At 39.4% G+C, this 26,749-nt stretch overlaps 1 protein-coding gene across 1 annotated transcript in view; it reads right to left on the bottom strand.

The window, feature by feature from the left end:
* Positions 1-26,749, bottom strand: part of INPP4B (inositol polyphosphate-4-phosphatase type II B) — a 563,351-nt gene that overhangs the window by 466,555 nt on the left and 70,047 nt on the right. Inside the window, exon 2 of the mRNA XM_081093135.1 lies at positions 363-425. The gene's annotated coding sequence lies outside the window, so the exon portion shown is untranslated. The remainder of the gene's footprint in view (positions 1-362; positions 426-26,749) is intronic.

Below are 26,749 nucleotides of genomic sequence, written 5' to 3'. Positions count from 1 at the left end.
TCTTATCAATGTTCTCTGACAAGAATCTAATTCTCTTATTGTAAATGTGAATAAACTAATTGGAGTTATTTCCAAACAAAGAGAACATATTCTCCTAGTCAAGATCCTATTCATATATTATGATAAATGTAGTGTCAGAAAATTGACCATTATCCACAATGTTTTGATACCCTAAAATATGTTTAAAATTTTACTGTTATTTCATAATATGGTATTCCTTATAAACCATTCCCTCTACTTTTCAGATAATGATTTACTATTACATATTCAATAGCTTAAACCAGTAATCAAGGAAACCAATGAGTTTAATGTATCAGAGTTAAACAGACTAAAAAAATATATCAATTCACAATAAGTATTACCTTGGTCTGATTTTTCATAAGAGAGTGCAGATCTCTTGCCAGGTAACACCATTTCTTTGGGTTCTGTGGGCAAAGAGAAAAGAGATTAATAAAAACAACCTTTCTTTTTACTCTTTAAGTGCTTCTTAAGGAAGATTCATTAGTAATAAAGGTCAGAGAAGAAAATCATTTAACAAAATATTCAGCAGCTGCCATGGGAATCACTTGTTTAAATGCCAAATAACTTCCCCAACGGTCCCCTCGCCCCTGCAGCCCAGAACAGGGGTATCTGTGGCAGATACTCAGCCCAGTCTTCTTTGCTTGTCTCTGTCTTCTCGCATGGGAAACAGATTCTCACTTGAGCAAGAAGAAACATTAGCTTCCATCATGTGAAAAGATCAGATGTAAGCCACGTTGAGACAGAACATTTACTTGGAGTACAACTGACTGAAATGGAATTTGCAATTATCTAAACTTACTTTCCTCCCTCCCCCAGTGTGTATGGGTTTTTAAATATTCATGAAAGTTTGGTTTTCTATTCTGTTTTTCCACAAAAGTGATAAAATGAGATATTGTGAGAACCTTCTGTAAATAATTGCAGATTACCCTCCTCATGAGATACAATTTTAGAGCTTTTCCATGCTGCAGTGAGGAGGAAAGTACTTTATAGAAGTCAAAAGTTATGAAAATATATCTTATTCCCTCCCTTAGCATATAGCAATCTTGAGGAGTATCCCATAAAAGATTTTATTGCATCATTATCTGGATGTGCAGATTGGAGGATAAGAAATTCAAGACTGAGCAATAGCTTTCCAGAAAGGACTGTCATGTAGATAGGTGAGACATTTAATTCACCCCTTAAGAAAGTTATTTGAAGAAATGCTAACAGTTAAAAGCAACACTGATTAATTGGCTATAACAGTCATTATAAGAATAGACATATAAATGCAATCACCATATCTTACTAGCTGTGGAACTTGTGCAAGTAAATTAAACTCTGTAAGCCTTCATTTTTCATCTGTAATACTGGAATAACAATTGTTTCTACTCCATAGAGCTGGTAGGATAAATAAATGAGATAAATATATATAAAGGACATAGAACTAATGAATGTTAGCTAATATAATTATCAACATCATTATGACTCCTTTTTATCATCATTCTCCTTTTAAAAATATGCATCATCTGTATCTTGCATTATATGTTGACCCAAAGTCAAATCTTCTTCCATTACCATAAATTTGACTCCTTTTCCCTTTACTAGCTCCCTCACTTGAAACCTAAATAATTTTATTAACCAATGTCACCCCAATAAATTTCACACTGGACAGTACCTAATTTGCCTACTGCTTAATCTGACTCTGATAGCAAAGGAAATGCAGGTCTTTGGGCAAGTGAGGCGAACAGACTGAGTAGCATTTCAGGAAGATGAGAAAGCTGCCAACCACTTCACTGCAGTGGCTCCCCTTCATTTTGCTGCGGATTTTAGTTCAAAGAAGCCCTCCAAGAAATTGTGCTAAACTTCAGGATTCACTTAAAGCAAATGACCATTTCCTACTCTTGGGTACACTCAATCCAATTCTGAAAACACCTAGTGACCCCCCCCCCCCCGACACACACACACACACACACACACACACACACACACACACACACACACTGCAAACTAGGGTTTCTAACAGACTTTAGAGAAAACATAATAAATAAAAATGACTCAAGAGAAATAGTTTAGTGGAGGAAACATCTATCAAGGAATTGCTGAAAATACCATCATGAAACAATATATAATGTGTTGAAGCAACAGGAAGTATTGAAAGAATATTCTGCAATCAGGAAAGAGGTGTTTAAAAAATAATCTTAAAAGATTAATCAGGACAGCTGAACTTGTACTCACTGGCTGACAATCGGTCCTGTTCACAAGAGGGTACTCTGAAAGACTAAATCTGACAGGTAGGTAAGTAGGGATATGTCTTTCCAAGAAGCTTGGACAATACATTAGAGAAACTGGAAGTGTACGCATTAGACAGGAACTGGAAGTGTACAAAAACATGACGAGCAGCTTATCACGGGGCTGACCTGCAGTGCCCACTGTGTTTCTCCTCAACCTTTAATAAAAGTGCCAGTTTCTGCCATGTGAGTATATAAGGAGAGTGGGCATTCTGAAGCCCAGCAGTGGGTTCTCACCAGAACCCAGACGGCATTCACACCCTGATCTTGGATTTCTAGCCTCCAGACTGAGGTCAGGAAAGCGTTGTTTCATGGAACCAAGTGAGGAGAGTTCCCATGGGAGCAGCAGCCAGCAGCATCAGACGAGGAGAGCAGTCACAAAATCAGGATTGAAGAGTGCTCGGGGTCTTGGCATTTAGACCGGTTATTGGTGTCTTCCTGTCTAACCACGTATCAAGGAAATCTTTCAAGTCTTCCTAACGATGTGCATCCCTGCACTGTTGCAGATGCATGGAGTGCCTCAAGCCTTCTCTGGATGTGCTCATGAGGACACTGGGGCTGAAGCATGGGCTTCTGATTTACCCTGCCCAGCGTGAGAGAGTGTCCCACCTACACGATGATGTCAGACTGTTGTTCACAGTTCAGTGTCAGCAATCACCACCTACATGGTCTATTGCGGAGCCAGCACGTGCTAATGAGCATTTCACATGAGCTAGCTTGTTTAATCTTTGCAATAGTCCTACCATATTGGTATACTGCTTCTCCCGTTATATGGATGGGAAAAGTGGTGCACGTTCCTATCAGACAACTGATACCTTCAGATCCAGGGTTTGGTTGATTTCTATGCACCGTGTCACATGCCCAGAGATTCCAATTAATTTCCTAGGGTGGTATTGGATATCAGTATCTTTTAAAGCTGCCTGGGTGATTCTAATGTGCATTTGGGGCTGAGAACCCCCTGGGGCCTGGTGGCTAAGCTCATATTCATAACCAAAACTTAAAAAATAAAAAATCCATACACTTCTTTATTGATGGTGCCTATGAATTCCCTAACCTAGATATTTGTTCACTAAACAAACTGGCTTTAAATAAAATTAAGTTTAAATCAGATTGCTACTAAAATTTAAAAGGAAAGTTTCTGAAGGCATTAAAGAAGAGAAACACCGGTAGCACCACTGGGAAGAAAATGGACAAGATATAAAGAGGTGTCCCCAGTAGTTGCACCCCTGATAGGGATAATTAAGAAACACTGCTTCAGACTCAAAACTCATACTGTGTATTGTGAAAGAGCGCGGCACACATAATTAGAAATAAACTAGGAAGGGACTTTGAGTCACACCAACAACGGCCTCTAACTCCAGGGTACAGCCACCAAGCAGAATTACACCTCTGTGGGTTGAACTGTTTCCCTCAACAGATATGTTCAAGTACCACCCTAGTGCCTGTGAATGGGATCTCATTTGTAAACAGTCTTTCTAGAGGTCATTAAAATGTAAGCTGACATTATATGGGGGAGGGTAAACTCTTAATCCAATATGACTGATGTCCTTATGAGACAAATATAAGCACACACACACACACACAGGAGAGTGTCCTGTGAAGACAAAGAGACAGAGGGAGCTCACCATGTGATTAGGAGGGCAGAGATCAGAGGGGTGCATCTACAAGCCAAGGAGTGCCAGGAATTGCAGCAACCCCAGAAGCTAAGAGAAAATTAATGGAACAGAGGGTCTCCTAGAATAGATTCTAGGACCGAGAGCTTTCAGAAAGAACATGTTGACATATTTTTTTTTTGGACTTGTAGCCTCCAGAACTGTGAGAAAACAAATGCCTCTTGTTCTAAGACGCCCAGTTTGTGGTCATTTGTTACAGTGGTTCCAAGATATTAATGATACAGCTTTGGAGCCAATATGAACTAGGGTCTTATCTATATACCCTGATCAATTGGAGTTTTAAAAAAATCTTGTAGTTACATTAAGTCACCAAACATATTCTCAATTTGTAAATTAAAATACCCAGCTGGGATCTGCTGCAAGTGGAAACCAACAGCCAATGACGAGCATCCTATATTTTTACCCCAGGTCTTTCTTCTCTAACCATTTAATAATCTTGGTTCCAATACCTCTGGAATATGGAAGTAGAGTGAAAGAGGAAAGGTAGGATAAGAGGAGGTAAATGGTCACTGAGGTAAGAGAACTGGCATGTATTTAAGCTGATTCTCAACCAGTGTTTGCTTCCCCTTCTCCAACCATTGGGGACTTGATAGGAGTCATACTGTCTCACTTTATCACTTACTACAGCCACAGCTCTGAGCGGCAGCTTTGGCTTCTATCTGCTGAGACCAGTTCAGTCCCTGGGCAGCCTAATGGGACAGGACCTAGACAGCCTCGTGACAGTGCTCTCACACGCATGGTCCACATCTGTTCCCCAGGGAACTCTCTAACTAACCCTGGGAAAAGAGGTGAATCCCAACACAGCACTGCTACTTTGCCCACTATAAATTGCCCACTAGCTCATTTCTTGGTCTTTAGATTCATTGCTATTTTGATGACCACCCCAAAACTTCAGAAGACACATATTACACTCTCACCAAGTCTCCTTGAAGTACCTCTTTCTAGCAATAAGAGGGGGAAAAAGAAAAAACCCACAACCTACCTCCTTGTGATATTCCCAGTGGACCCTCAGTTCATGCCCCACAAATCTGCTTTTAATCTCCAAATATCCTACCCCTGTTGGAGTGTGAATGTAAAAGTTATCTAAAAGTGCTCATGCTCCTACTGGGGAATTTCTACAAGGTGATCTATTTCATAAATCACTTTGATGTCTGGTAGCTATTCCCTTTAGGGCTCAAAATTTTCCAATTTTACAATCTATAATATTAGTTTATATAATTTGAGCTTTAAGAGACCCATGAGAGAAGCAGCTGAAAATTGTACAGTACGTCAACTGGATATACTTTTTCTTAAGTTTCCTGAACATTCCATGAATTTTACATTCTTCTCCAATATAATCTGTCCTACTCAGTTAGGCAGAGTGCTAATGGCTCCCATGTTGTCTCTCCCAGTTCCATTCTCCTTGTCTATTCCCCCTGGTTGCGGTTCAGTTCTTTTCAGCACCTTCCAAATTTACCACCCTGTCAGCGCTTTAATGCCAACTTCTGCACAAAGTGATCCCTGGGTGCGGTGGACTCTGTTGATTTATGATTCGCTGACCTCGTGTAGCAATTACAGTTAACGCCTATAATTTATATCGCCTTCTTGGATAGCCTTATACTGTCATGTCTCCCCAACTATATTTTGAGTTCCTCAAGGTCAGTTATTGTATCTTTTGCCTATCACCTAAGTCCTTCATCACTTAATTCAATGTTCAGCACAGAGGAAGGAAGTTCCCAATAAGTATGCACAAACTTGCTAGGTATTAAATACCTATCAACAAAGATAAGACAGAGCTAACTTATGTGGCATAAATTATCTTACCATGTCTGATGATAGAAATTATATAACCAGACCTTATTGCCACATAAAAGTTAAAGAATATTTGAGCAAACTAATATGTCAGGTTTAAAAAAAGGCAGCTAACAAAGGAATATGAAAGAGGTACAGACCATCATATAATAAGGATGCTGCTATTTGGGAATATATCCACATGCAAAGGTTTTTCATTTTTCTGTGTTGATAATTTTAAATCCATTTTAATAAATAATAATATACATTTAAAATTAAAATAATAGCCCTGGTCTGATAGCTCAGGCGCATTGTCCTGATACACCAAGGTTGCAGGTACAATCCCTGATCAGGGCAGATACAAGAATAAACCAATGAGTACATAAATAAGTGGAACAATAAACCAATTTCTCTCTCTCTCTCTCTCTCTCTCTCTCTCTCTCTCTCTCTCTCCCTCTCCCTCTCCCCCTCCCTCTCTCTCTTTCTCTCTCTCCCCCCATCTCCCCTACTCCCTCTCCTTCTTTCTCTAAAATAAATAAATAAATTTTTAATTAAAATAATGAGTCCACAGAAGAACTATTAGTAAATTTAGTAACGTTACTGAATTCAGGGTCATTATACAAAAATCAGTTGTGCTACTACATAACAACAAAGAAATTTAAAAATAGAAATTATACATTTAAAATTGAATTTAAAAATCTCAAATACCCTGGAATAAATCTAACAAGAAATGTTATGACCCCTACACCAAAAACCTAGAAAACATTATTTAGAGAAAATAAAGCAGACAAATGAATGGAAAGAGATACACCTTACTCATATTGTTAGATTCAATACTATAAAGATGTTAATTCTATTACAAAGATCGATTTGTGTATTTAGTATAATAACAATTGAAATTCCAGTAGTTTGTTTTTTAATTTTAAGTTAACAAGCTAACATTTCTACAGAAATGCAAAGAGTGGACATATGCACACCATATGGCTGGGAAAATTTCATTTCTAGGTTTATGTAACTACTTTAAACGCATACAATGGTTGCCAAAATTATGTACAAGAATGTTTATAGTAGTATTCCTCACAGTAGAGATAGTCCAGATATCCATTAACTATAGAACTGATGAACAAATGAAGATCTATTCAAACAATAAAATGCTATATATATTAATGAGAATGAATGAACCACAGTTATATCACCAACAATGATAATCATCAGAAACAATGTTTAGGGGAAAGATCATAAATAAAAAAATACATACTACATGACATAATTTCTATAAAATGTTGGCAAGGAGGGACCTCTTGTTTGATATAAGTGACCGGGAGAGGATATACGGGGAGCTTTTGAGGTACTAATACTATTCTTTCTTGAGCTGGCACCTGGATCTTCAGGTGTGTTCACTTTGCAAAAATGTATCGATACTCTAGCCGGTTCAGCTCAATGGATAGAGTGTCGGTCTGCAGACTGAAGGGTCCTGGGTTGGATTCCGGTCAGGGGCACTTGCCTGATTATGGGCTCAATCCCCAGTACGAGGCATGCAGGAGACAGCCTACCCATGATTCTCTCTCATCATTGATGTTTCTATCTCTCTCTCCCTCTACCTTCCTCTCTGAAATCAATAAAAATATTATTTTTTAAAATGTATCAAGCTGTACACTGTAGATTTGCTCACTTTTCCATATGAATGTTATATTTCAATAGTTTGCTTTCGTAATGGCATTAGAATCTCCACCCACCTGTATGTACCACTTGGAAAAAAAAAAAAGGCACAAATGATTTTAAAGATAATCCCTGATTTTAAAGATAATAAGGAAGAAATAAAGGAGCAGATTCCAATCTGCACATTATCTACAGGTGTGATAATTCAGAACAGCACATGGTACAGAACATTGGTGTTTTCCCTGGAACACAAGCTATTTTCCATATTTTCAACAAATAATATTCCTCCTCAAATTACTTATTCATTGTTGGCTTTGTTTAATAAAAAGGGATCTGTCACAAAATGCATGTATATTCCATGTTAAAGCACATTGGTATTTTTAACATATACAAACATATTTGTATATTTGTATATATTGAGAAAAAAAATTTTTTGAGAAATTTTTATTATTGAGCTACACTAACCAGAAAACATCTAGAGTCAGATGGTAAACATTATACCTGACCTTTGAAGGTATTTCCTTTTGCAAATACTAAAACTGCTACCAGTTGGACTCCTTTATAATTTTCCCTTGTTTATTATGTTATGAAACAATTATTTCAGAAAAGAAAAACACAAACAAAATAATGGTTTAGAATTATAGGTTTTTATAACTGTCTGCATTGAAACTTTGGAAAGGAAATATAAATTGAAAAAAGAAACACAATAAACACCTATTTATCTCTGTCTGTACGCAATAAGATAGAGAAACCTTTCTTTTCTGAATTATAATTATACCTAGATTGAGCATCAATAACGAAAAATCACAGAGGTAATCATCAAGGCTCAGGCATTTTGAAATGCAGGCTGAATCTGTGCCAGGGGAAAGGCAGATGTAAGACAACACCAAAGTCACGGCCCATGTTTATTTTGTGGGGTGTGTGTGTGTGTGTGTGTGTGTGTGTGCGCGTGTGTGTGTTTAATTAAATGTATTGGGGTGACACTGTTTAATATGAACATATAGTTTTCAGGTGTGGATTTCTATGTTACAATATCTGTAGTATTTGCATTGTGTGCCCACCACCCAAACCACAGCCCATGTTTAAAGCACACCAACAATGGGATACTAGTAATAATTCATTTCTACCCTTTAATTTTAATAATTAAGACCTTTTACTAAGTTGATAGAAATTTTTTTCTCTAAATGATACTCTAATTTCACCAGTAATATTATTTACTTAATCATGTTTCATTCTCTGCTGTTTATTCATATAATCAAAATATTTTCCCATAGACAATTTAGCAATATAATAGACTCAGGAAAACCACTTTTTGAAAACTATTTCTTAAATCTCTAAATTGAATTGTTTTAGAAGTGACTTAATTGATATTATTGCAGTAACAAAAGGAAACATTGAGAATTGCCAAATATAAATCAGGTATTGCTCTGAGTTGCTGTTTTACACATTTAATACTCATAAGAACCTTACCAGCTGGGTGCACTATTATCCCATTTCATAGATGAGGAAACCAAACCATAGTCTGGTTACCAGAAGTTACCTGAACCAAAGAGCCAGTAGCAAAGGCAGATTTGAAGGCAGATAGCTGCCACCAATCCCATTCCCTTGACTTTTCTGTGGAGCTAGTGGCCTTTGCTAGTTACAAGTGAGTACCTGTTATTATAGAACATCTTAGTATTTAATATATTATTTAATTCTTATTGTGAGGTCTCCCACTTTATTTTGAATATATGTTTTATTTAAATTTTTTTATCCTGTGTATGCTTTTGCTATTTCCTATATTTTTCATGTATTCACCAGAATGGTAAATTCTATTCTTTGAATTTAGAGGGGGTAGTATGTCCTAAGAGTTTAAAGCAAATTACATGTGTCATGCCATTTACATTTCAACACACATACTCACCCAGCACTATGCTCTGAATTGATTTTTATATAGTTTACTAGAGGCCCAGTGCATGAATTCATGCACCAGGTGGGGAGGGGGGTCCCTCGGCCTGGCCTGCAGGATCGGGCCGAAAGCAACTCTTCAACATCCCCCGAGAGGTCCCAGATTGCGAGAGGGCACAGGCCAGGCCAAGGAACTCCACAGGTACACAATCGGGGCCAAGGAGGGATGCAGGAGGTTGCCAGCCAGGTAGGGATCGATCGGCTGGACCCCAGCAGCAAGCTAACCTACAGGTCAGAGTTATGCCCTCTGGTGGTCAGTGCACATCATAGTGACTGGTTGACCGGTCAACTGTCTGCCCCCTGGTGGTCAGTGCACATCATAGCGAGCAGCTGAGTGGCCTTAGCATCATTAGCATATTATGCTTTGATTGGTTGAACGGCTAACCGATCAACCGGACACTTAGCATATTAGACTTTTATTATATAGGATTGGGCATTTTCTCATCTTCTACCTCCTGTTGCCAAAGTCGGAGTCTAGATGCTTTATTCTCAAAGGGTGGCTCATAAGCCGGTGGCGTCACCATTACCTGGAAGGCTTGTTAGAAACACAGAATTGCAGGCACCACCCTAGGCCAACAGAGTCAGCATCTTTATTTTAACAAGTACCTCAGGTGATCTGTAGGCATATTAAAGTTTAAGAAACCTGCATTAATGATACATTCCTCTAAATGAAAGGCTTTCTTAATCCTTACTTCAGCTACTTTATTTTCCCAGGTTCCCTGAAAGATATCCTTATCAATTTTACCACTAAGTGTTTTAGTCTTTTAAAATTGTTATTGAGTGTCTCACTATCTCTATCAGCTTTCCTGCCTGCAGCATTACTGAATTTTACCGAATTAACCACTGAGGACTTAAAACTGAAGATCTCCTCCAGGGCTGTGTGAAAAACTATTTGTTTGCATGTTGCTGTATCCTCCACAAGTGACTACAAATAGCATCAACTGGAAAAAGACAGAGCGGCCATGCTTTAGCTCTGGTGTGTAGGCTTGTAAATGTCTATGAGAGTTCCTAAGTTAAGAGATCAGTAGTGGAGTAGCTACTGATTTATCAAAATACTGGGAGACTTTATGCTACATTATGTCAAAATGCTGATCTCATTTCCTTTGTGAATTCTTCTCAGATTTCTTAGTTCTCAGGTATTCATTTATAAGTTGCCCTAGGGTTTTCTGGCTTTTTATATACGTTGACCTGAAAAGATTCCAGAAAAATCTTTTAGTATAATACTAAAAGATCAGGATTTTGCTTCTGACTAGAACAACCGCTATCAACAACAACAAAAACCAAACATAATAATTAATGAAACCCTCAAACAAAGATAAATATCCATGTTGAAAACCATCACAATAAGCTTCTAAAAAAAATTTTTTTTAATGAAAAAAACTGATCTGAAAAATGTAAGAGAAAATTCTGGGCTGGTAAGTAGTTTTTACTGTTTTAATGAAGTACCAGTACCAATATCTTAAATATATAGAGATAAAATTTGTTTATGCCTTATTTTTTTGCATTGGTTCTTGAATGGATATCCAACATATGAAAGAGAAATGAGGTTAACTTACTCGAGCATATAATATAAGGAATATCACTTTTAAAATTTTGCCAATAGAAAAATAAAGAATATATAAGTATGGTCTGGGTATTAGATAATAAAAAGGGATTAATTTTGTTAAAGGTTCAATAATGATACTGTGGTTATGTAAGATAAACATGCTTATCTTTTAGAAATGTATACTAAAGTAAATTAAACTAAAATGTCAAAAAAATTGCCAATAGGACATCGGTACACCACTACCACAAAAGATAAAACTGCACTAACAAAAACAGAAAGAGGGATATTAGCAATCCAGAAAACATTAATAACAGAGAAATTTTAATATCTATAAAAGGCTTAAATAAGCAATTAGACCATTGATTAGAAGTGGTGAAAGAAAAAACATGGTGTTTTTTTTAAATATTCATAATGTCACTGAGCTAACACATTATATTTGAAAAAATGATGTGTAACATTTTATGGACCCTCTTGTTCAAGCTAATTACAATGATAACTCTTTTCTATATATTATTGCTTTTCATCTTTAAAATAACTACCTAACAGAGACATGAAGAACCCTTTACCCATTTTTACAACACTTCTGGCTTGGCGCAAGAAAGAGAGGAGTTTTGTACCCTTTATAGCCTTCCTATTCTATCTTATACTTTACTCCCTCCCCGCCCCCTCCCCCCCCCACACACACACACACACCTCCATGGGATAAGGATATCTGATTAGTCAGCCAATCATATTCTATTACTAGGTGGTTTCTGTGCCTACATGTGTTAGAACAAGTAAAACTTAGTCCAAAAATTTGAAAATTAACTAACATTTTTTAACTGAATTAACTCTTCCTTTCTACCCCCATTCTAGGAACCAAGAATTTTGGTGGAGGATATAAAAAACAAAACTGACAAAGCAGAAAAATATTTTCACGACACTAAAAGTACACAAGCACAGAAAACCCACACAGTAGCTAAATGAAGAAACTTTTAAAAATCTTAGAAAATAAAAATTATAGTTGAATGACTCCATAGTTCACTACCAAAGTGTGGCAGGAAAAGGGGACAAAATAAAAACTGTACGGTGCTCAATCAGGGAATTTCTGCTTCTGATAATATAGACACTAGTGAATCTAAGAAGCCCTCGGCTTCAAAACATCTAGAAGTGCTTAATAAAATACAACAAACATACTTTAAAATGCATTGTAAAGCACTTACTAATATAAGTGGTGTTTACTAATACAGGGATCTTAGAGCCTGGAATTTTAATAGCCTAATAGTAAACAGCTATTAGTAAACCTAAAGTAAGTACTTTAGGTTTGAGAAAAATGGGAGCTTAGAAATAAGAACATACAGAAGCCAAAAGAAGTGTGCAATTTTTTTTAAATGCCTTCTATCAAGGACAAGTAACAAGGGGAAATTATCTATTACATCCTTAGCTTGGAATAGAGAAAAAGAAAATCTATCTTCTACATACATAAACCATGGTTCTACCCCATGGCTTTTGGGCTCACTCTTATCTTATGAGATACTAACTTATGTTATAAAGTGAAAATTACTGAAACCATAAAGTAACTAACAGAAAAATAAATTAATAAAATAGAAAAGCCAGTCAAGAAAATAAATCAAATTATTATAAGACCTTAATAAATGCCAAAATACAGTAACACAATAATAGATGAAAGAACTGTTATTAATAATGATAGTTATTCATGAAAATGTCAGTGTGGAAAAGAATTATATAAATCCATAATTCACAACTTCATGGTTCTACATTTCAAAAAGATAAAATAATTTAAAGCAATTTTAATGTAAAAGAGTTTTTCTTCTCATCTAAGAATGAGATAAAAACTTTTAACCATTACAAAGATGAAGAAAAATCATTAGACAAAAGAGAGATTAATTAAATACATGTTAAAATTGCATATTAAACTATAATAAAATAAATATAAAACTATAACAAATGGAATGCCAATACATAGAAAAAATATTTTGCAAAATATTTAGGGAATTTATATGTGACCAAAACTTAGATTTCGCCAGATAAGTGTCAAAGCAGTGAACTAATACTATACAGCTGAATAAATACAAAAAAAGAAGTCACATCAGACTGTATATAATGGGTACAACATGACAATTAAAAGTATTCCAAAACAGCCCTGGTCGGTGTGGCTCAGCTGATTGTACATTGTCCATGCACCATGTGGCAGGTTGGATTCCCAGTCAGGGCACATGCCCAGATTGTGGGCTGGATTCCCTGCAGGGGATGTGCAAGAGGCAGCTGGTTGATGTTTCTCTCTCATTGATGTTGCCCGCTCTCTCTCCCTCTCCTTTCCTCTCTCTCTCTCTCTCTCTTTCTAAAGTCAATAAAAACATATTAAAACAAACAAAAATAGTATTCAGAAATACCTCAACTGCCCTATGAATGAGGAATGATAAGGATGCTGTCATTTATCAAGTTGATGGTATATAATATTTTTTAAGTTCCAAGTATCAGGAACAATGCATCTTTCTCATTATTTGTCATGATGCTACAACCAAATTGTATTTGTGTGCCACCTATAAAAACATGTCTTAAAGAGTACCCTCTATCTCTTTCTCTTTTTTTAAAATATACTTTATAGATTTTTTACAGAGAGGAAGAAAGAGGGATAGAGTTAGAAACATCGATGAGAGAGAAACATCGACCAGCCGCCTCCTCCACACCTCCCACTGGGGATGTGCCCACAACCAAGGTACATGCCCCTGACCGGAATCGAACCTGGGACCTTTTAGTCTGCAGGCCGATGCTCTATCCACTGAGCCAAACCAGTTAGGGACCTCTATCTCTTCCTTGACCCAGCTTTTCTCATGTCTGTTTTTTAAAAAAATTATTTCCGTTTCCTCAAAGTAAATGTTTTTTCTTTACATGCAATTCTACAGTTTACTTCAAAATATTGTCTACTCTGCTCTAGTCCCTCTCGCTCTTCATTAATAGTGTGTATCCATTGTGACTAGGTTCCAAGGGGGGGGGGGAGGAGGATGGGGGAGAGAGAGGGAAAAGGAGAGGGAGAGGGAGAGGGAGAGGGAGAGGGAGAGGGAGAGGCAGAGGGAGAGGGAGAGGGGGAGGGAGAGGGGGAGGGAGAGGGAGATCCAGGCCTGATGACCCAGCAAGTGGTAGACTATGTATGATAGAATATCACTTTCATCATACACTAGCAGCCCAGCGTGTGAAATCACGCGAGACCCAGTCCCAGCGCCCTGTGGAACGCAGCGTCAAGTCCTTCCTGGTGACCAGTCTTTGGTCATTGCAGTGTTACGACCCCTGGGTTTTTATTATATAGATAGTGTACTAGTTGAAGCAGTCACAAGCCCCTACTCACAGATTCAAGTGGAAGTGAAAGACCCCATATACAGCATGTTAGTCACGTGAGAATGACATGGGGATAATATTGGTGTGGCCAAAATATAACCTGCTGAACCCTGAATAAAGGAATGACAAATATATCATCGTGTAATTGATATATATGAGAGGGATTACTAATGCTCTCAAAAATGTAAGAAAATAAAGTTCCTCTCCTCCCTCCCCTCCCCCCCTGATAATTAAAATGACAATAATGGTTAAGAGTTTTGGCTTTGGACTCAGACAGACTTCAGTAGGGTTGAAATAAATTACCTGACATGTATAATGGGGATAGGAATACCTACTCTATATGTTTGTTGCCACATAATAAGGACTTGGTGTTACTATTATAAAAATGCTAACTGCAGTGTTTTTGGAAAACACAAATGTATGTAGAAAAGAAAATTAGTCACTCATGATTGCACCACTCAAGAAAATTGAAACTCATTTCTATTGCCCTTGACAAAACAAGAGTCCTATTTTTATAAAAAGGATACAATTCAACATGAAAATGGAAGAGAGAAAAAAGACAGACATCCTGTTCTGCCCCATTTCATGATACTTCCCAAATGGCATGGCTCTGCAGGGCAGTTAGGGGAGGCAGGAGTCTCATACAGCACATGACAGTATATGCCTCTGAGGAGAGCCAGAGGAGGTCTCACCAAGAAGCGGGGGGCATAACGCATGGGCCGGCGTAGATCACTGGGCTGACAGCAGGTGGTGAGAGCAGCGGAGACACAGCAGCCAGGCTGAGGGATCCCTTTATGAGGGGCCCCGGGGAGATAGGTCTGAGCAGATTGATGGGGTCTTTTAGGAGAAGCAGTGAATAAGGAGAATCATTGGTCAGATGATGAGCATGGATGCCAACTTAAGGAATTTAAACAGTAGCTCTATAGGTCATAGAAAGGAAAGCATCAGAAGTGTCTGAGGGGGGTAGGTTTAAGACCTATACCATTCACATAGGTCATTTAATGTGAAACACGCAGGAGAGCCTGAAAACGGAGATAGAATGTAAAACAGATGAGAGACTTAATGAGAAAAAGTTCTTTAAAAACCAGAGTCAGGAATTCATACAGGATGCAAAGGAACTAAATACAAACATCGTAGGAAGGGCTAGAGATTCTGCAGACACGCGCCATATTGGAGTACAACTGTTACAATAACACAATGTTGAGAAATATAAAAAAGAAATGTGAGCCAAATGGGCCAGTATATGCTATATAATCAGAACTTCGTGGGGTAGTTTCATTCGTCAGTATTAAAAGTGAGATATAGGAATAATATAAGTAAGTAAAGGAGCAAAAATGGAAGTGTTTGGCTGTGGTTGTTTTTCCAAAGAGCCAAAGCAATGGGGGTATCAGAGTCAAAAATAAATAAGCCCAGTAATGACGACGGCCCTCAAGTATACAGCGGAAGCTACAGGGGAAAATGCTGATGTGCTGCAATGGAAAACGGGTGTAAGTATGAAAACAAGATGTGTTTCATAGAAGTAACAAAGCGTTTCCCAATATATACCTCCCATCCCCTCTCTCCTTTCACGCAATTCCACGAAAATCTTCACGAAGCAGTAACACTCTCAGTACTTTATAAATTCACCTTCCTCAAAGGCCTCCCTGAGATACTTCTAACCCCAGGATTCTGATTCACTCTCCTGCCTCGTTGGCAAGGCCCTCTTCTAAGCCCATGGCTTCTGCCTGCGGTGTATGCAGCTGGGAAGAAAGAGAACTCTCTTGAAGTCAGCTGGGAGGTGCGAATCAGCAGTTAAGGGTGACAGCTATTATGGTCTCAGCACTTTTTCCATATTTGACTCTGATTGTTAAAAGTCATTAACAGTATCACTCAGGGAGAATGCATAACCTCCTACAAAACTGTTCCTGAGGCCTGGAGGTCTGGTGCACTGTTCAAAGAGACAATTAGTTAGAAATTCAGACTGTCTCATTCCTGATCTGGGTGCTGCTTCATTCTGCATGTTTTCTATTCCTCGTGTTTCCACCTGAATATTTCCCCGTGTGCTTGGGAAGTTATTTATTTCACTGTCCCCAAAGTATATCATATCTTGTACACATCCTGTTATGGACACAAAGTCTGTGTCCCTCCAAAATTCATGTGTTGAAATCTAATCCCCAATGTGATGGTATTAGGAGGTGAGAACTATGGGAAGTGATTAGGTCATGATGGTGGAGTCCTAATGAATGGGATTAGTGCCCTTATAAGAAGAGACCAGAGAGCTCGCTCACGCTCCTGCCATATGAAGGCACAATGAGAAGTCGACAGTCTGACACCTGAAATAGAGTCCTCACCAGAACCCAACCACGCTGGCATCCCGATCTCAGACTTAGAGCCTACAGAACTGTGGGAAATAAATGTCTGTTGTTTATCCAGTTGATGGTATTTTGTAACAGCAGCCAGAACTAAAACAAATCTGCTTAAAAAAGAAATTCCATTTGAAACACTTGATGTTTTTAGGATGTAGAATTCTGTTTTACTCCTATCTGGGGGCCTGCCTTATAACATATAAGACTAAAACACAGACACCACAAGCCTACCGACATCTAAGTTGAGATTTCTTGTAAGACCTGCTTAGGAAAATAGACATTTTTCAGAGCTGTGGAATGAAAGCCAACCACACAAGGTAAAGATCAGTGAATCACATCAGATGTAGCTGAAAGAGAAAATTACATTGTTCTATGTGGAGAGCAGAGATTTAGGGAGCCCAAGCTGCCTTGCAGACAGGGGGGATATGGGCCTGGGCAACCACCATCTGATCCTGGAGGAGGCCGGCCTGGTAATCTCCCAAGGTCGGCATGAAATCTCACTGGCAGAGAGTCCACACGCCACGTGTGTCCTCCGTTTCCCCATCTGTAGGTCCTGTCCGGCTGCAACTTTTTTCATTCAAGGATCACAGCCAGGTTTCTGCCCACACCCTGGTCCTGAGGCTGGGACTCTCCCCTTTCAAGTGTCAGAAGTGAGCACCCTGCTGGCTGCTGGCGGCCGGGGGAGGCTTTGCCCTTCTGCAGCTTTACTGTTGGGTTTTTAAGCAACTCGCTGGGGAAATTCTGGACTTAATGAGCCCTTCTCCTGCCCTTGGAAGAGTCAAAGAATACAGCTGTCAGGCGGCAAGAGGTGCACAGGAGACCCCCAGACCCTCCTAATTCTTCAGATAACATCATACTGTAGGTTAGCAGTGACTCTACCTGCAATAAATTCCCCAACAAAGCCCCCCCTGCCCCCCACCCCCGGCGGTGTCTTCTTTATTGTCCTGCATGTGCTGAGAGGTCTGAAGAAAAGCAAGTTTTCCTTTCTCCTGATGAAGATGGGAAGGGACAGCATGTGGGATGGGTAGTTATTAGAACCCAGCCACCCAGGAAGCGCCTCCGGAGTGCCTATGCCCTTGAGCCAGGCTCTGAGCACAGGTCTACAGATGTGTTCGGAAGACAGTAAGGATTCCTGGCCCGGCCCGCCCCGCCCAAGGGCAGGGCTCTGTGCGTAAGAGACTCTGAGCCTGTATTCTGACAGACCTAGAATAAATGTCTAAATCGGGACTTTTAGTCAGATAAACATTTTACTGAGGTCTGAGGGTTACGAACCACTCTCAGCGACCACACTTAAAACAATCAGAGTTAGCCTAACATCAATGGTTTATATCTCGCTTTATAAAAATGGCATAAATTTTTACTTCAAATCCTTACTTTCTTCAAGGTTAAACTTTTAGCTGTACATTGAGGGCAACCATGATGATGCACATGTCTTTGTCATTCTCACTGTCATCAAATACGTAGGTGTATCCAGAGTTACTTGAGGTCGTCAGGTTACTTATGCTCCGGGCTTTGGCACTCACTTCAGAGTGAAGCCAAAATTGATTTGTTGTCGACCTGCAGATTATCACCCTGTCCAGCTGGTATGACAAAGAGCAGGTCAGCCCAGGAGAACCCCTCAAGACAAATTTGCATATGGATTCCTTCTCTCTCAGTCTCCTTTGACTATATTTGGCTTGCTGTGGTCTCTTGGGAGTATATGTCTTTTCAGAGAGAGAAAACCTGAAATCCTTCACAAATTTGTTTTCAGGATGAATTTTACTGTTGAAAGCTCATCTATAGCAGCATATGCCTCTCAGGGAGGAAATAAGACATTTTTTCAATAAATTGTTTCCCCCAGGGGAGAAAAGAGATGAGCTTTATGTCAATATGTCTATGACACAGAAAATATTTATGAACTTTATCGGTATTATTTTCTGTTTGTGCACATTGCTACCAAAAAAAATAAAAGACCTAGGATGCTTACTGTGCAGAATGCTAATGGAAAACTCTGAAGATGGCTTTACCACCTGCCTGAAGTCCCAAGTAATTCTCCTCTGTCCTTGTCTTTCTTCCTTTTTGTCACAAGTGCTCAGTTCAGGTTTTACTGCTTCCTAAGAAAACACTAGAAGGCATTACCTTGGGGACTGATTTCCACCTTCAGCAATTGAAATATAAGAATAATATCAGTACTATTCCAAGTAAGGTCATATTTAATGGCATACGTGAAAACTGTGCTCATTTCCAAACTAGCTGATCTGGAATGAATTTTTCATTCAGAATTGCCCTTTATACTTTTAGTAATTTCTCTGCATCTCATCTCTTCTCAAAAATAACTCCAAAATATTATTAGCTAGGGGTTTCTTTTGCCTTCGATTTCTCAAGTAAATGAGTCATGCTGTTCTCTAGGACATCTTTTACTAACGAGCTTCTTTATTTGGGCTGAAGCAATGGTGACCCTGAGTGCTGACAAGCAGTAAAAATAATTGCTTGGAACCCAAACAGTGACTTTGTATGTGAATAAGTCAAGTGCACTTTGAGGTACAGACCTGTGTTTTCTTTCCTTCTACATCCCCTTTCTGTCCACAACAATATTTATTATCAGATTGTATCTTTTTTAAGTTATTCTATATCTAGATTTAAAAATTATTGAAGTAGTATTTTAAATTCGGTTTCATGCTAATCAGCAAGATGTAACCTTTTTTAAAACCAAAAAAAAAAAAGTTTTTAACTTCAAAGCTATTGAAGTGATTCAGGGGAATTCTATTACATATTGAAGATGTACATATAACTATATTTTATCAACTTAAAAATATATGTATATCTGCAAAATGAAAGAATTCAGTCTCAAGGTGAATGGCTGCTGAATTTGATTTTGTAACTCTTTTCTGCTTTACTGAATGTATTAAATACAATGAGGCTTTGAGAACATGTATCTGATAACATTGCTTAATAATTCTCACATTGTTCAATTCTGACCCATGCGTGGGCTTTTGTACACTCACCTTAGAATTAAATGAGCCAGTATACCCAACAGTAAACTGACAAGTGTGCAAAAAAAAAAAAAAAAAAAAAAAAAAAGACTAGAAAGGTCTTCTATTTGCCTGACACATTACAATTTCAAATTATACAATTCCTCATGATTATACCTGCCTCCATTGTAACTGCCTCAAAGGGTTTGCAAATGTTAAATGAAAAAATGCAGGTAAATTCTGGACACATACGTATGTCACAATGAATAGGAACTCTTATTCTTGTTCCTGATTTCATTTTCTTCAGTGAATGACACACATTGCTATTCTATATCTTCTCATAAATCTGTTCGTCTTTTTTTTAATCTTTATTGTTGAAAGTATTACATATGTCCCCCTTTATCCTCCATTGACCTCTTGGTGCCGACCATGCCCCCCACCCCAGGCCTACACCACCCTATTGTCTGTGTCCATGGGTTATACATATCTATATACATAAAAGCCTAAGGGGCGGCTGACCAACTGGCCGATAGCTATGACGTGCACTGACCACCAGAGGGAAGATGCTCAATGCAGGAATGGAAACCACAGGCATGGAAACATGGAACAGACTGATGAATCTCAGAGAGAAGGGGGGAGGGGGAGAGTGGGAACAAATTAACCAAAGATCTAATACACATATTAGAGGCCCAGTGCATGGATTCATGCACTGCTGGGGTCCCTTGGCCTGGCCTGTGCACTTTCGCAATCTGGTACCCCTCGGGGGATGTTGGAGAGCCGGTTTCGGCCCAAACCCCGCAGGTCAGGCCGAGGGACCCCACTGGTGCATGAATCCATGCACTGGGCCTCTAGTATGCATATAAGTTCTTTGGTTGATTTCTTCCTTCCCACCCACCCTGGCCTTCCCTCTGAGATTCAACAGACTGTTCCATGCTTCTATGTCTCTACATCTATTTTGTTAATCAGTTTATTTTGTTCATTAGATTCCACGTATGAGTGAAATCATGTGGTATTTGTCTTTCTCTGACTGGCTTATTTTGCTTAGCATAATACTCTCCAGGTCCCTCCATGCAATCTGTTCCTCTTTCCTTCAAGTTAGCATTGAAATCAAGTAATAGCCACAGACTCATGTTTTCCTTCTGAAAGGCATTGAGTAATTCATGGGGTATGAATTCCTCAGACTATATTTTGCCCATACCAATTTCTCTCAGTTTCCTGACTCTAGACTTCACTGGGATCAATTAGAAATAATATTACATTGACTTTTATGAACTTTTTCAAACAAATTTTTGTGTTTAATTATCCAGCTCTTTGAAGAGTACAGTATATTTTTCTCTCCCAGATAGTTTCTTCTGTCAGTGATCTCAAGTAGTCCGTTTTTTTTGCCTATTACTTCCCAATTGTAAAGCTTTAATTTTAACTCTTTTCAAAAGAGTTGGTGTGAGACTGTCAGAGAGAAGAAAAAATAGAGGAGCTGTTGCTTCTAAGAGCTGAATATCCCTTCTCATCAAGGCTAAGCACTTGTACATAAAGCCATAAGCATGACCAGAAGATTAATCTGGAGGCATGTAAATTATATGAAAAATTAGGCTTTACTTAATTTGCTTTAGTGAGAAATGGAATGTTACCCTGTGGTCAGCAGAATAGTTTGTCCTGTCACCTTTGCCCTATAAAATGGTTCCTTGATCTTCAGCAACCAGCCACCACTCATAGCATCTCACCATTTGGATAACATTTTCAGTGGCATTATAGCAGTATCTACTCCCTGAAGAAAGAAAATACTGTTGATTTAGTAGTATAATGAACACTAGGAGTTGCCCACCCAGAAATTACTCCCTAAACCAGCCGTGGGCAAACTACGGCCCGCGGGCCGGATCCGGCCCGTTTGGCTGTTCTATCCGGCCCGCGGAGCCGAAAGAGCAGAGGGTTCTCTTGCTCTCCCCTCCGCTCCTTCACTAGCAGCAGTGTTAACATGGCAACGTCGGGAAACACAGCCGCAGCTCCTTCTTCTGAGTCCAGTTTAAGAACCCATTGTGGCCCTCGAGTCAAAAAGTTTGCCCACCCCTGCTCTAAACTCATTTTTTTCCTTGCTCACAAAATCCCAGATTTGTTCTGGTCCTGCTCATTAAGCACTAATTTTTACCAGGCATCACCCCTTCATTGGCTTCAGGGGAGATGGCCCTATTTCTGGAGCCAGCACCAGACCTGGGGATGAATCAGAATGTGTCCAGTTCTCTTTGCCAGTGATTGCTTTATGCCACAACATGTGATGTAGCTCAGGCTGATGAGAGGATTTTTTAGAGATACAGAAGAAAGCTGTATCGGCTCCTGGATGTTGTCATGTCTGCATGTGGTTATGAAACTGCAGCACTCATCTTGAGACCTTGAGGGAAGTCAGCCTGAAAGGAGATGCTGAGGCTGGCAGAGTAGAAAGATCAATGTAAAGTTTGATTTTGATGACACTGTTGTTGGATTAACTAACCTTGGAACTGCCCTAGCCCTACATCTGGAGTTTTTGCTATATAAAATAATGAATCCCCTCATTATTTAAGACATGTTAAGTTGGGGTTGCTGATACTTGCAACCAAAATCAGCCTAACTAACCTACAGCGATATTATTTTATGAGATGTTTGCAAAAAGACAGACAATGTCCATCACTTCAGTGCTGGCCGGGGGGCTCTGCTCTTGTTTTAAAGCATTTTAAGGCCTATTCTCTCTCAGCTTCCAACCTATAGGTATTATTATAACTTAGAAAGGAAAGGTGAGGCAAATCATTAGGCAAAATAACAAATATGTCAAATATGAAAAGTGAGAGCAATGCATTACAGTCATCAAAAAAGACTAGTGATAAATAAAAGACAGACCTGAATCTAACCTTTCATTATATTTATCATTTAGGAATGACTACCCTGAATGAATGAATCCTTAAAGGTTACCTGAATAAGGCATGTGAGGTTGAAAATAATATGGGATTCTATCAAATAGAATGATAGCCAGAAATGGCCAAGATGAGATGTAATAGGAATAAGTGTAGTCTTAGATTTAGGTCCTAGAAAATGCAGTGTACAAATTTAGGAAAAGGCTAAAAAGACCTAGTGGCTTCAATTGTTCCCAAATTTGGCACAAATGGTGTGTGTGGCCACTATAAACATTATGAGATCTTGAAGATAGTGTCTAGAGATAGGTAATTTTCATCCCTGGTTAGATATTAAAATCACCTGTGTTCTTTCAAGAATGCAAATATCTGAGCTTAACTGCAAATATAATATATCAGAATACTTTGGAGTTGGCCCTGGCTTTGTGCATTTTGTAAAATCCCATAGGTAAAAGCCAATGAGCTGGTCTAAACTCTAGATCAAGCAAGATCTGCTAAACCAGGGGTGGGCAAACTTTTTGACTCGAGGACCAGAATGGGTTCTTAAACTGGACCGGAGGGCCGGAACAAAAGCATGGATGGAGTGTTTGTGTGAACTAATATAAATTCAAAGTAAACATCATTACATAAAAGGGTACGGTCTTTTTTTTCAGTAGTTTTATTCATTTCAAACGGGCCGGATCCGGCCTGCGGGCCGTAGTTTGCCCACGGCTGTGCTAAACTCATCTCTAAATAGACCTAATCAATGTGACTTTATTTAGTTCTGGGAACCACAGTTCAAAATAGACATTTAAAAGTTGAAATGCATACATATGAAGCTAAGCAAGAGGGTGAGGAGTCTTGTAATTTAATTATATTATATGATTAGTAGATGAAAGACCCAAGAATATTTGATCTAGAAATGAAAGTACTCAGAAGGAACCGATAAAAGGAAATCATTTGTGCCTGTTAGATATTTAAGATTTGAGCAAAAGCAATACTATTGTTTGATAGCTTTGAAATAAAGGATTAGAGGACTAATGAATGAAGTTGGAAAACCACAGATTTCAATTAATAGAAAGAAAACTTTTCAAGCCATAGGGTTCAGCAAAGGCAAGAACTGCTTTGAAAAAATAGCAATTTTCTCATAATTGAAAGTTCTGCAAGTGGTCAAATAACTGAACACAATGAAGAAGCCTACAATGGGGACACCTGCCCTCAATGGGGAGTGAATTAGAACACCTATGAGGTTACCTTTCATGTGAAGGTTCTATAATAAGTACTCTGAGCAAATATATCAACATTAAGATCACAGAAACACAGCACAGAAAGCAAACTTGGAATTCACCAGTTGGAGGTCCTTCATTCTATCCATAACAATTGCTAACACTTAGTGAACTACTACTACATGTCAGACACTTCGTATATATTATCCCTAATTCTATTTTTTTATTATTTAAATGGAATAATTGAACATATACACAATTTGAATGAACCTACAGATAACATTTTTAAAATAATATGTTAGCTTAATAAGTTTGCAGGACTAAAGACAACTAGAATATGATGTTTTTAAAAAAGTCCATTTATAATAAAATCCACAAAGTAAAATATCTAGGAATAAATCTAACAAAAGATGTATAAAACTCTTATGCAGAACTTTATCAAAAACCATTGAGTAAAATTAAAGAAAACTTAAGTAAATGTTCATGGAGAGACTCAATTGATCTGCAGATTTGGTGCAATTCCAATAAAAATCTCAAAACAGTTGTGTGTGTGATCTGACAAATTGATTCTCACATGTATGCAAATGGAAAGAATCGATATTAAAAAGACTCTGTTAAAAAAGAAAAACAGTGAAAGAACTTACTCTGCTAGATGTCAATTGAAAGCTACCACAATTAAGACAATGAGGTGTTAGTTTAAAAACAGAACCATGGAACAGATTACAGACCATATGAACAATTTATTTATGAAAAGATTATAAAATGGCAAAGCAGTTGGAGAAATATTTAATTCTAAAAAATACTAACCTTGAAAGAAAAGATAATTAAACTATAGCAAGAGTAGAACTTTTGGTCACACAAAGACAAATTCTAATTCTTACAGCAACCCAGAAAGATCATATTGTTAGTCCTATTTTATACATGAAGAAACCAATTTTTGGGGAAGGTCTCTTAACTTACTTTAAGCATTTAAGTAGTATGTGGGAGAGATGGGACTTAAAACCAAGTCTTGCCAAAACCACTCTTTTTTTTTTTTTTTAATACAACCACCAGTGACTTCTCAAGGTCTACAAAATGAGTAAACTCCCTGTTTCATATTTAAGAACTTCTGTGATCTTTCACCAACCTCTATTTTCTTTTTTTTAAATATATATATACTAGAGGCCCGGTGCACAAAAATTTGTGCACTGGGGGTGGGGGGGGGGGAGGGGCGGGAGTCCCTCAGCCAGGCCTATGCCCTCTTGCAGTTTGGAACCCCTCGGAGGATGTCCATCTGCTGGCTTAGTCGTGCTCCCTGGAGGATCGGGCCCAAGCTGGCAGTCAGACATCCCTCTGGCAGCCCAGGAACCCTCGGGGGATGTCCACTTACCAGCAGGGAGCAGACCTAAGCTGCAGTTGAACATCCTTAGTGCTGCTGAGGAGACAGGAGAGGCTCCCGCCACCACCACTGTGCTGGCAGCCATCATCCTGGCTTGTGACTGAGCAGAGCTCCCCCTTGTGGGAGCGCACTGACCACCAGGAGACAGCTCCTGCATTGAGCATCTGCCCCCTGGTGGCCAGTGTGTGTCATAGTGACCAGTCATTCCCAGTCGTTCTGCTGTTAGGGTCAGTTTGCATATTACTCTTTTATTATATGGGATAGAGGTCTGGTGCACAGGTGGGAGCCAGCTGGTTTGCCCTGAAGCTTGTCCTGGATCAGGGTGGGGGTCCTGCTGGGGTGCCTGGCCAGCCTGGGTGAGGGGCTGATGGGTGTTTGCAGACTGGTCACACCCCCTTCAGGGTAGGGGTCCCGCTAGGGTGCCTGGCCAGCCTGGGTGAGGGGCTGATGGGTGTTTGCAGGCTGGTCACACCCCCTTCAGGGTGGGGGTCCCCACTGGGGTGCCTGGCCAGCCTGGGTGAGGGGCTAATGGCTGTTTGCAGGCTGGTCAAGCCATCCCCCCCAGTGGGAACCCTCACCCCATGGAGGTTTGGCCAGCCTGGGTGAGGAGCTGATGGATGTTTGCAGGCTGGCCACACCCCCTTTAGGGTGGGGAGTCCCCAGTGGGGTGCCTGGCCAGTCTGGGTGAGGGGCTGAGGGCTGTTTTCAGGCTGGCCAAGCCCCTCCAGTGACGGAAACTCCCAGCCTCTCCTTTTTTTTTTATTCTGGGATTTATTTACCTTCTCTAATTGAAACTTTGTTGCCTTGAGAGGAGGCAGCAGCCGGCCGGGAAGCTTGGCTTCCTCCATCTCCAGGGGCAACCCGCTCCTGCTCGCTCCAGCTCCGTGGCCTCGGCTGACTGAAAGCAGGTATCTGGGGTTTATTTACCTTCTATAATTGAAACTTTGTTGCTTTGAGTGGAGCTCAGAGCTCGACATGGCAAGCGGGGAAGCTTGGCTTCCTCCATCATTGGGGCAACCAAGCCTCCTCCTTGCTCCAGCTCCGTGGCTGCCAGCCGCCATCTTGGTTGGGTTAATTTGCATATACTCGCTCTGATTGGCTGGTGGGCATGGCTTAAGGTGTAGCAAAGGTACGGTCAATTTGCATGTTTGTCTTTTATTAGTGTAGATTTTATTTCAGAGAGAAATGGGGAGGGAAGGAGAGGTAAAAACATCAATGATGAGAAAAATTATTGATCAGCTGCTTCCTGCATGCCCCACACTGGGAATTGAGCCCGCATCCTTGGGTATGACATGCCCTGACCAGGAATTGGACCCTGACCTCTGGTTCATAGGTCAACACTCAACCACGGAGCCACGCTGGCCAGACCAACCTCTATTTCCAACCTTACCTTTCATCAGTACCCTTAATTCAACTTCGGATCCAATTAAACTGAACTGCTAGTTTCCTTTTGTGCCCAAGGTCTCCGAACTCTAAGCTTTATCTTAAAGCTGTTCCTCTAATTTTAACACCATTTCTTCTATTCTCCTCATCTTCCTAAACTCAAATTCTTTTCAAGGACCAGTTCAAATATTTCCTCCTCAAGTCCCCTTCCTCCTCGACTCAAAGTAAGTTTTCCATCCTGAGAAGCCCCACCATTAGTAACATTTCTTGCTTTGCTGTGTGTGTGTGTGTGTTTGTGTGTGTGTGTGTGTGTTTGCATTATAAAAATTTTTGTGTATGTCTAATTTCTTCTACTAATTTCTAAAATCCCCCCCCCACTAAAGTCCCCACAA

Source organism: Myotis nattereri (assembly GCF_964212035.1).
Source record: "Myotis nattereri genome assembly, chromosome: 5".
NCBI lineage: Eukaryota > Metazoa > Chordata > Mammalia > Chiroptera > Vespertilionidae > Myotis > Myotis nattereri.
Note: the sequence above shows the minus strand (reverse complement) of the source record. Positions and strands in the feature narration are given on the sequence as shown.